At 34.7% G+C, this 12,500-nt stretch overlaps 1 protein-coding gene across 3 annotated transcripts in view; it reads right to left on the reverse strand.

Moving 5' to 3' along the window:
* LOC115218477 (beta-1,3-galactosyltransferase 5) overlaps positions 1–12,500 on the reverse strand; it is a 272,442-nt gene that overhangs the window by 255,237 nt on the left and 4,705 nt on the right. The window contains exon 2 of one of the 3 annotated variants that reach the window (XM_036504321.1): positions 11,855–12,011. The gene's annotated coding sequence lies outside the window, so the exon portion shown is untranslated. Of the gene's footprint in view, positions 1–2,332; positions 2,422–11,854; positions 12,067–12,500 lie in introns of those variants that run through there. The other 2 variants (XM_036504322.1, XM_036504323.1) reach the window with 2 other exon arrangements.

Below are 12,500 nucleotides of genomic sequence, written 5' to 3' on the forward strand. Positions count from 1 at the left end.
AGACAACATTATCTATTGAGGCTTACCAGATTTTAATACAGACACGGTCATTGAAATTTGACTGCTATTTTCGCAGTCGTACAAACCACTCAGACGCTACAGAGCTTGTAGAATTTCTCGTTTCTATAAGCGGCCAATCTTAAAACAGACTTTGTTTTTGAAATACATACAGTACAATCAAGTGACGTTTAATTCATATTTCTGTAAATTACCATAGAACACGCCGTACATGTTACGTGTTTATTGCAGTAAATATTCAGCTGTACCCACGTGCAAGACAGACAACATTTATAGCCTACACACGTCAATATAATTAGAGAAGCGTAATGAAACATGCCGTCACACATGAATAAATAGAGAAACTTTTACAAACGCTTATGTAATTATAGAAGCTGTGTGAAAGTTACACTCACTGATGAGGGAACAATGCATCTTCTATACTGTCACACAAAATGCGAGAAATAGCAGTAGGTCTACACTTCATATTACACAACAGATTCGTAAAATCACTCATTAAAAAAATATCAATCTATCTATCTATCTATCTATCTATCTATCTATCTATCTATCTATCTATCTATCTATATATATATATAGACATGTAACAGACACAAGACACACGTAAACACACACACTTCCGGTAACGAAATATACTAACCCTTCATAGACTGAGCACCAGTAAACGACTTGATGGCCATGGTCAGAAAGCCTTCAGTCTCTGCTGTGCAGACCATAGGTCACCTAAGTACAAACAACAACAGAAACAACATCACCACTAACAATATTAACATACATGAAACTGTCATGGCTATGTTCATATGAATATGAGTGTGTTTTTTATATATACGTAAATATATATATATATATATATGCATATATGCGTGTGTGTAAGTATATATACCTGTGTGTATATACATGCAAATATATTTACACGCGCGGTTGTGTATGAGTGTGTGTGTGTTATGTATGCAGTAGTTTTTCTATATTTTTCTATAAAAATGTATACATATATACATATTCATACATATATACATACATTCATATATATACATACATATATATTAATATATATATAATATATATATAATATATATATATAAATATATATTATATATATATATATATATATATTATATATAAATATATATGTATATACATATGTATGTACTATATATATGACAACATATTTTCGCAAGCACTTGTATGGGCTTCTAATGTTAAGTGTATTTATATGTATTCCCACCGTGACATAATATAATTAGTTTATATCAGTAACGCATTTAATTAGCTCTCTGAAATAAGCGAATGGTGTATATTTTTATATTTACTTTTATGGAAAATAGCTTCCATTGATAGTGATGTGTATTGTAGCTGCTAAATGGTAAATAGTTTGTTGTATAGTCAGAATAATTACGGTATAGGGATTGCAAATATCTTAATAAAAGAAATTGAAATTCCTTTTATATATAAGGCGTACCTTTGTAATTATGTGTCCATGAATGTACATATATGCAGAAATACTGACACGTAAGATATATATATATATATATATATAATATATATATATATATATATGCATATGTACATACACATGTGTACATACTAATTATAATATATAATATATTGTATATATATATATATATATATATAATATATAATATATATATATATATATATGTAATATATATTATATATATATATATATATATATATATATATATGCATATGTACATACAACATGTGTACATACTTATATATATATATTATATATATATATATATATATATATATATATATGGCCACAGGGACGTCATGATACGTGTACGACCAAAAGGTACGAAGCACGCGTACATGGAACATGAAATCTTCATTAGAACAACGAAAGACACAAATGGAAAACAAAAACAGAAACATCAAGAACGACCCTTCATCAGTTGTTGGCTGTTCTACTAGTCTAGTATTTCGAGCATTTAACAACAATATACGTTGCTCCCACGAAACAAATTAAATAAAATTTGGGGTTTTACGGAGGGTCAAAATAGGTAACACAAACAGGACATATATATCGATACATGTATGTTTGTGCATGCATATATGCATTGTCTCACAAACTGGATCTTCGTCGCTTAGAACGACTCGTGTTCCAGTTGATCCGATCAATGAAACAGTCTGCTCAAGATATTAACATGCAAGTGGCTGAGCGACCCACAGACCCGCGTATGCTTTACATAGTTTTCATGGAGGATGAATGTCAGGCAATATGTGACAAGGCTGGCCTCTTTTAAATATAGGTACATTACAGGAGCAATGTAAAATAAAGGGTTTTACTCACGGATAGACTGAAAATTCCCGGAATCGATCTCACAGTTTCACAAGACGACGTATTCAAATATACTCACGCGCTCGCGCACAGACACACACGCACAGGCACACACGCACTCACACACACATATAAAGAAATCAATATTCATTTATATATGTATGTCTATGCATGTATGGGTGCATGTCACGAACAACATGTGTGTGTGTGTGTTTGTGTGTGTGTGCATGTGTATGTGTGTGTGTGTGTGTTAATATAGAATTATGTTTTATTCCAGTAGAAATCAAGAGGTCGGAAATAAAATCGATAAACACCGTTACACTGTGTCAGCTGTTGCCCTATTGAACGTGAGCACACGTGTGACTGCATACATCCATAAAATGCATGAATAAATACATACATACGTATCCACACATGGATATTTGTTCATGCACCCTGATCTCATTAATATATATATACTTCAACACTATTTAAATATTTATTCATTTGGTGTTAAGCTTGTAAAACCTTTCACTTGTCTTATCCACACTCCGATTCGTTTTCTCTATCTGTTTAAAATTTAAGTGAGACTAGAAAAACTCTTAGCCATTTAGAATCTATAATAGACGCTCCTCTCCCGATGAAAGCTATTCGCAGCTAAAGGTCAATATAAATACAGAATATTCTTCATTTTCTGAGTGCCAATTATAGTAGTTATGGATGCAAACCATAACATTCAACGGAATTCGTGTCTATCTCTCTATCTATCTGTTAATTTATTTATATGTCTGTGTGTCTATCTATGCATCTATCTATCTATCTATCTATCTATCTATCTATCTATCTATCTATCTATCTACTATCTATCTATCTATCTATCTGTCTGTCTATCTGTTTGTCTGACTAATGTCCTTCTGTCTGTCTGCCTATGTATCTGTCTATCTATCTATCCGTTTATCTATTAATTTATTTATATACCTGTGTGTCTATCTATCTATCTATCTATCTATCTATCTATCTATCTATATCTATCTATCTATCTATCCGTCTATCTATCTGTCGCTCTGTCTGTCATACTGTCTGCCTGCCTGCCTGCCTGTCTCTGTCTGTCTGTCTATCTATGTGTCAATCAATCTATCTATACACCTATTCATCTAACCCTCCATCCATCCATTCATTTATCTATCTATCTATCTATCTATCTATCTATCTATCTATCTATCTATCTATCTATCTATCTATTAATCTAAACGTATATCTGCCTTTCTTTTTACCTCTCCATCCGTCCGTGACCTATCTTTCTGTCTGTCTATCTATTCATCTACCCGCCAACCTAATTATTCATTTATCTATGAAACAATCTTCTGATATGCACGCGTGTGTATGTGTGAGTGCGTTGCGTGCGTGTGTGTGTGTGTATGAGAGAGAGAGAGAGAGAGAGAGAGAGAGAGAGAGACAGACAGACAGATAGACAGACAGACAGACAGACAGTGTGTGTGAGTGTGTATGCAAGCATCATAAACTTGTCAACTGTGTCGTGGGTTATTTTATGAATGTATTAGGCCCTGATAAGATTCTTGCTGTATTTCAGTTACTCTATTGGCAGGGAACTCTTTGTTTAAAAAGCCCCCGCTGACAGACGAAATTATTTAAATAAATAAATAAAAAGCAAAATGAAGGGGGGGCACGAACGAAGCATTTTCTCTATCTACATATAAAGGACACTTACTCTCTAGTTTTATGCCTTCACAAATTCATATATGAATAGGTAACGTGTTTATATGAAATACAGCTACACTGTCAATTGTTATGACACTGGCGCACACATGTTTTCCGGCACTCTCACACTCATCCATCTATCCATGAGACAGGGCGCTTAGCTATTCCTTCATCCTTACACGCACACACACATACAAACACACACATTATGGAAAAATTGTGCAAAATGTATAAATGGATGATGTATATATATATATATATATATATATATAGGCTCTCCGTCGGTAACGATGCCGAGGGTTCGACTTGATCCGATCAACGGTACAACCTGTTAGTAAAATTAATGTGCATGTAGCTGAGCACTCCACAGACACTTGTACTCTTAACATAGTTCCCAGGGAGATTCAGCGTGATACATTGTGTAACAAGTTTGGCCCTTTGTAATACAAGTACTCTCTGCCTTTTTGGCAACTGAGTGCACTATATATATCCCTTTATCCCTTTAGTAGTCTCAGTCACTGGACTGTGGTCATGCTGGAGCACAAACTATATATTATATATATATATATATATATATATATATATATATATAGGGAGAGGTGTGTGTACGTCTGAGTGTATATGTGTATGTATAATCATTAAAAACACCATCTCGGTGTAATTACAAGATACCACTTTTTTGTATGGGACAAGTAACAAAATCAAAAACTGTTGTAGCGGTCAGCTGTGCGGTGGATGCAATTTACTCGTCTAATATTGTTGGAGATATAACATCTATGGAGTAGAAATAAACCTTTATTTCTTATTGTCAATCAATAGATTTTAAAGTATAATTGTGATCACGTCTTCACTACCTTACGTAACAATGGATTTCTATGAAAACCTACAAATACTGGGGTTATATCACAGAGGAAAAGATGTGGAGCCTACAGTCACTCGAAATACACAAGAATATAAGAAGCGTGTTCCAGCCAAAACCTGTGAAAAATAAGACAAGTTAGATGTCCCAGAAGGCTTTGACAGAGAAATAATGGTAGCAGAAGAAATACCTCGCTGGCGTGGATGTGTACTAAGAAGCTTACTTCATGGTTTCGGGTTCAGTCCCACTCACACTGCGTGGCGCATTGGACAAGGGTTTTATACTATAATCTCGGGCCGACCAAAGCTTTGCGAGTGGATTTGGTAGACGGAATGTGACAGAAGCAGGTCATATATATGTGTGTATGTGTGTGTGTGTATATATATATGTATATATATATATATATATATATATATATATATATATATATTCTTTTGCTTTTTCATTTCACTGCAACCGTGCTGGAGCACCGCTTCTCGTCGAATAAATCGATAAATCGCTCTGCTTTGTCGAACTCCTAAGTTACGGGGACGTAAATACACCAACATCAGTTGTAAAGCTACGATGAGGAGACAAAAAGACACACACACACAAACACACAAACACACAAACGTCGTATATATACGACGGGCTTCTTTCAGTTTCCGTCTACCAAATCCACTCAGTAGCCTTTGGTCAGTCCGAGGCTATAGTCGTAGTTATTTGCTCAAGATGCCACGCAATGGGACTAAACCTGAAACCATGTGGTTGGGAAGCAAACTTCTTACCACACAGCGACTCCTGATGTCTGTCTGTTTATCTATCTATCTATCTATCTATCTATCTATCTATCTATCTATCTATCTATCTATCTATCTATCTACCTATCTATATGTGTGTGTTTGTGTGTGTCTCTTTCTGTCCGTGTTTGTCCCTCTGCTTGACAAACTGCGTAGGTGTTTACGTCTCCATAACTTAGCAGTTCGGCAATAGAGATCCGATAGAATAAATACTAGGCTTATGAAATAAATCTTGGGGTCAATTTGATCGACTAAAATCATTCAGGGCGGTGCCCCAGCATGGTAGTAATTGGAGAAACAAGTAAAAGTTAAAAGAATAAATCAGAAATTTCTTTCTACATCGGGATTATAACTTTAGATTTATACCTGTAATTAACGAGGAACTTAATCTTGTATCTGATTCTGTCTTGAAAATCTGGGCTTTTTAAAACCAAAAATATGGGCGAATTAGTCAAATTAAAAAATGAAAATCTATTAATAAAATCGTGGAACTACGTAAAACTTTTCCGGTACGTTTTCAAGTGCGGAACCGGTGTCTGGTCAAAATACGTAACTTTGTAATTCGACAAGTAGTTATCGACTTACGTTAGCACCAAAGAGGAAATAAGCATTGTTGACGGTAGGATCAAGAAACTTGATGACAGTGCACCAGCATGACCGTAACCAATGTTTGTTTACGATATAAATATACAACACACACACGCCGCACGCGTACACACATACACTCACGGACTAGCTATACGCTGTGACAAATAGAAAACGAATCGCTAATAATGTTTGCACCACTGTATCTACAGTAATATCTTAGAAACATGCCAGTGACTACTAATAATCGATTCTGCGTAAAGGTCCCCACTAAGTATTTATCATTATTATTATTTTAATTATTATTGCTCAGGATAGTCCTGGATCTGTGAGTCCTTGATCTGATAGTCCTTGATTGGCCCTAGCTGGAGTTCCTCTTGTATCACAAGGACTGAACCATTCATATTTTCATATACTTTCTTTAGTATACATGCTTTTCAATTTAATATACATCGCTTTTCACTGCTTTTCCACTTCTTTCTCCCCATCTTCTCTGTAAATCCCTGTACAAATTGCCTATCTTTGTGATGTCTTCCACATTATGCGCCTGTGGCTAATAAAAGAAATTATTATTATTATTATTATTATTATTATTATTATTATTATTATTATTATTGTTGTTGTTGTTGTTGTTGTTGTTATTGCTGTTGTTGATGCTCTTCATCTTGTCCCTGCATCCGACCCCACTTCTGGCAGACAAACAAATATTTATTATTACTCTTATTCGATATGATAACATTACTGTGATTGTGTTACCACTCCAACACACGCCACTCCTGTCGTCATCGTCGTCGTCGTCGTGGGTGTCATCGTTGTCGATGATATCGTGGTCGTTGTTGTCATCATCGCTTTGGTGACTATCATCACTTTCTTCATTTTCATGAACCTACTTGTTCGATGAACCTACAATGGTCCATCGAACATTGGAAGAAACCTCTGCTTGGTCGGTGGCCTGCTAGAAACAGCCATCAACTTCCCCTCCGGACTTACTTGTATCAACTTTAATTACAGGATAGGCAAAAACATTAGGACATTTCTTTAAATGCTACAAAATAGAGGCGAGGTTTTACAAATAGGATATACTTCTGATCTCTTGGAGATAATTTGATCCTAAACACCATCAACAACAACAACAACACACATATATTCATTCTTCGTTAACCTCACTATTATCACCCTAATATTAAGTAGCCCACAAGTGAATGATCCTGGGATAAATTGAATGAGCGATCGGGTCTTGATCCTTGGTTATACGTGTTCTTAATTAACATTTTTCTAATTCTACACTCAAGTGGTAAACGCCCTTTAGGAAAGGAATGGAGGTCATACATTCCTGTTTCTCGGCGCTTAGTTTAATAGCTAAAGTCGCATCGTGCCTTGAATACTTTGTTGATAATGATGATGATAAAATGTACGAGTAGCATATATCAAAGATCACAGTGAGGAGAAATAGTTATACACGCCCTTTTCCTCACGTATTTATGCACAAACATGTATGTATGATATATATCTAGACCATATCCATATCTATATCTATGTGTGTGTATGTACGTATGTATGTATGTGTGTGTGTATGTATGTATGTATGTATGTATGTATGTATATATATATATATAGAGAGAGAGAGAGAAAGAGAGTGAGTGAGAGAGAGAGAGTGAAAGCGATAGAGAGAGATAGAGAGAGAGATGGAGGGAGAAAGGGTGAACTGACATATTCATATATATATATGTATGTATATATATATATATTATATATATATATATATGTATGTATGTATATACTCACACACACACAAACGCATAATCACATTTGTGTATATGTGCGCGTACGTGTATGGGTAAGGGAGTTCTTGTTCATATACATGCTTGTACACATACCACGCGTTATTTACCGAATCTGTGCAATCACACAAATAATTTTCACACACATTCGCACACACACGGAGCAACAGATATACCTATATATATATATATACATCTTTACTTCAACTCGTTCACCGGTATGTTATTTACAGGCACGGAGAACGAAGTACACATCCTGAGATAAATATCTCCCAATAAGTTTACTGTTTCACAAGGGCAAATAGCATGAGTGTGAGATGTCAGACAAACGTTTCTTTCATAGAGATATTATAAAGCTGTACAGTTGCTTAACGAAATAGTGGAGCGTGTTCGTTCTTTCAACATTCATGTAGTTTTAGACAGGCAGTTCGGTTAAAATAACAATCGTAATAATCCTCTCTGATTTTGGCTGTAATTTTGAGGGGAGGGAGCGAGTGGATTATATCGACTTCGTCGTTAAAGTGATACTTATTTTATCGACCCTAGGGGAATGAGATGCAAAATCGACGTCGGCAGAATTTGAAGCCATAACGAAAAAAAAAAAATCGGTAGAAATGACAATAATGATAAAAAAAAAAGAATTTTTTAATTGTCATTTCTATTATTATTTGTCCGACGCACTAAGAATTGTGCCACCTCGGTGTTAATGAATAAAGAAATAAATAAGAATTAAACTAAGGAACGTTAACTTAGACAGTTATCATCATCATCATCATCATCATCATCATCATCATCATAATCATCATCATAATCATCATCATTATCATCATCATCACCACAACCACCATCGCCACCATCATCATCGTTATCACCGCCGTAGACGCCGCCGTCAACATTTAAGGCTTCAGGTTACTAACAGCAAATTCTTGTTTATCAGCTTCGTCCATATGATTCATCATCGGCATTGTTAATAACCATTTCAATAAAAACGAAACAACATCATCATCATCATCATCACCACCACCACCAACATCATCATCGTTCGCAGTATCGACGTCGTCATAACTATTATTATTATTATTATATTATTATTATTATTATTATTATGAATAATTGAAATTAAGGGCTATGAAAACTTTCTTGGGATGAATTGAATTTGAAGGGACTACACAGCATTCAACATTGTCCCGACATCTGAAATCATCATTATGAAAATACTGTTGTTGTTGTTGTTGTTGTTGACGGGGGTGTTACAGTTCGAATCAGATTGAATGTTTCGTGCCTCAAGGGGTGGTAGTGGGCGTGGGGGGCGTCGATAGAACTATATAACGCAAAGATCCCATTGCTAGTAGCAACCCTCAGCAAAATATTTCGGAGCACTACTACTACTACTACTACTACTACTACTACTACTACTACTATACTACTACTACTACTTTTGCTGCTGCTTCTGCTGCTGTTATTACTTTTACGACTGCTGTTGCTGCTGCTGTTGCTACTACTGGTACTGATATTTCAATTATTACGACTCCGAATGTAACTTCGTTTCAATGCAAGCCTCACCGGTATCATGTTTTTTAAGCCCAAGGAAGTCAGTAAAAGATTATCAGACCTGCAATGATCTAAGTGCGTTGGAATCTAACCCTTACCTAAAAATTTTGTTTTTATTTTCAGTTTTGCTTTTTTATTCATTCATTTATTTGTCATGTTAAAGAATTTAGGGTATATGGTAGGGAGTATGTTTCAATTACCAGGCGCCAAGCGATGCGCAAAATACCGCTAATATCATTGCAAAAAATAAAATAAATAGAATAAAATTATACATGAATAAGCGTAAACGTCCCAAATGTTTAAATCTCTCCTATTTCGAATATCGGATAGTGTACAAAGGAATAATGATGTTGCTAAGTTAGATGCAGCAAATTATATTTCACGAGTGATGTAGAGTATAAGTTTACCGTAAAGCTGAGTCCGGGTTGTAAGCGGTGCTTATGTTCTGGAAAGGAAAATGAAAGTGTAAGTAGCCTGTGAGCTAGATTGGAAACCACAACGTCGTGGGGTGATTCTAAGGGATTGCACTTGTTACCGACACTATACCGAGTATACCAACCCAAAGTAATAATGGTATTTTGAGATTTACACACCAGGGAGAAGATCCGCTTCAGATTTCTGCTGAATATATCATGATCAGAACGCCGAAAAGCATAATGATTCTCGATGGGCCATGATTTCTAAACGACAGATTACGTAAATAAACACAGTAAGACACTATATTCCCCCAACCCGCCAACGTCAATTAATTTAGCGATGGTATAAGGTGATACATTTATAGGAAACTAGTACAAAGGAATGAATATTTTTCGTAGTGTATAACTGGTATTTAATTTAAAAACACCGGAAGTAAATTCAACCTCAGCTGGAATTTATATCAGAACCAGAACGTAGAAATAGAAAACTTATTACACAAATAGTATAAGATATTCACTCTGACGTTCCACTTATTTTTAATATAAACGCAAGAAAAACCGAAATGGAAAAGTAAGAAAAGAGAGAAGGAAAAAAAGATCTATTTTAGAATTTTTTCTCACGAATTTCTAATAACGAATATGATCGGTTACTAGTCAGCTTAGAATTTTGTTCGTCCACTGATGGTAATTAAACCGCAAGCATGTACCGAAGATAAATTTCATATAATATAACACAGTTCCTATCACCTTTAAGTATATACTGGCTTTGATCCAAAGCAAGAGAATACTATAAACTTCCTCCCACCACAACCGCCACCACCAACACCAACAACAACAACATCAGTACAACATCATCAGCACCCACCACCACCATCATCATCATCATCATCAACATCATCATCATCATCATCATCATCATCATCTTCATCATCATCATCATCATCATCATCAATCATCATCATCATCATCATCGTTCTCATATCGCCTGCTCGCCAGTACGGGTACACTTACTTAATCGTCATAAATATGATATAGTCCATGTTCATTCTGGTGATGAGGTTTCGTGTCACTTCGTTCTCACCGATGGCTATGAAGCATACACGCGTGTGTGTGCGTGTACGTCTGCATGTGGGTGTGTATGCTGCGTACTTTATACATATATACATACACACACACATATAGATATTACATTCATTAGATATATATATATATATATATATATATATATATATATATATATATTTATATATATATATGTATGTTTGTATGTGTGTATGTATATATATATATATAATATATAATTTATATTATATGCAATTATGTATATATAGATATATATGTATAATATATATAGTTATATACATATAGGTATATGTGCATAATATATCTATATATGTGTGTGTATAATGTAAAATAATATAAATAAAGACATATATATATATATTTATATATATACATACACTCGTTCTGACATATATATAGAGAGATTTATATGTATATATGTATATATGTATATTATAGGCACACACACGTCCGTGCGTATATACGCACGCATGTGTGAGAATGGTGTGCACATATATACATATATACAAACAAACGTACATACACACATATACATACATGCATACATACAAGCGTATGATTGTATGCATGTATGAATCCGTGTATATACATATGTGACTCACGGCTCGTTCGCGTGACGCACGTGTCAGTATGTATGCGTATGTGTATATGTATGTGTTTGCACGATAGTGTCAGTTCATGTGTGTGTGCGGACGTATATATATGTACATGTTATTGTGTGTGTGTGTGTGTGCGTATGTGTGTGTGCGCGGTATCATATAATTCACCATATACTCACTTACCTCTATTTGTGTGTAGAGCCGACACTCTGTTGGTCTGTACTGTCCGTGGTGGTAATACCAACATGAATGATATTTTCTGAACCACTGCTGGATGCTGGAGAAGCTGTAGTAGTAGTAGTAGTAGTAGTAGTAGTAGTAGTAGTAGTATTTGTTGTTGCTGTTGGTGTTTCCTTTAGCTTTTTGTATGTATGTATATATGTATATATATATATGCGTGAGTGTGAATGTATGTATGTATATGTATGCGTGTGTGTGTGCGTATGCGTGTGTGTATGTGTATATGTATGTATATTATATATATATATACGTATGTGTATTTTTAAGTATATAAAGATATATATATATGTATGTATATATATATATATATATATATATATATATATATTATATATATATATATAGATATAGATATATATGTATGTATGTATATATGTATGTAAGTATGTAAGTATGTATGTATATGCTAGTGAGTGGAGTGTGCCTGTGTGTTATTATGATATACTCGCTGTAGGCTTTATCATAGCTATCATCATCGTCATCGTCATCATCATTAACGTCGACATCATTATCGTCATCATCATCAATCGTGTCGTCATCACATTCGGCGTTAGTTTCACTTCCATTCTACTCGTTGTGATTATTTTGG

The sequence above is a fragment of the Octopus sinensis genome, linkage group LG1 (assembly GCF_006345805.1).
Source record: "Octopus sinensis linkage group LG1, ASM634580v1, whole genome shotgun sequence".
Lineage (NCBI taxonomy): Eukaryota > Metazoa > Mollusca > Cephalopoda > Octopoda > Octopodidae > Octopus > Octopus sinensis.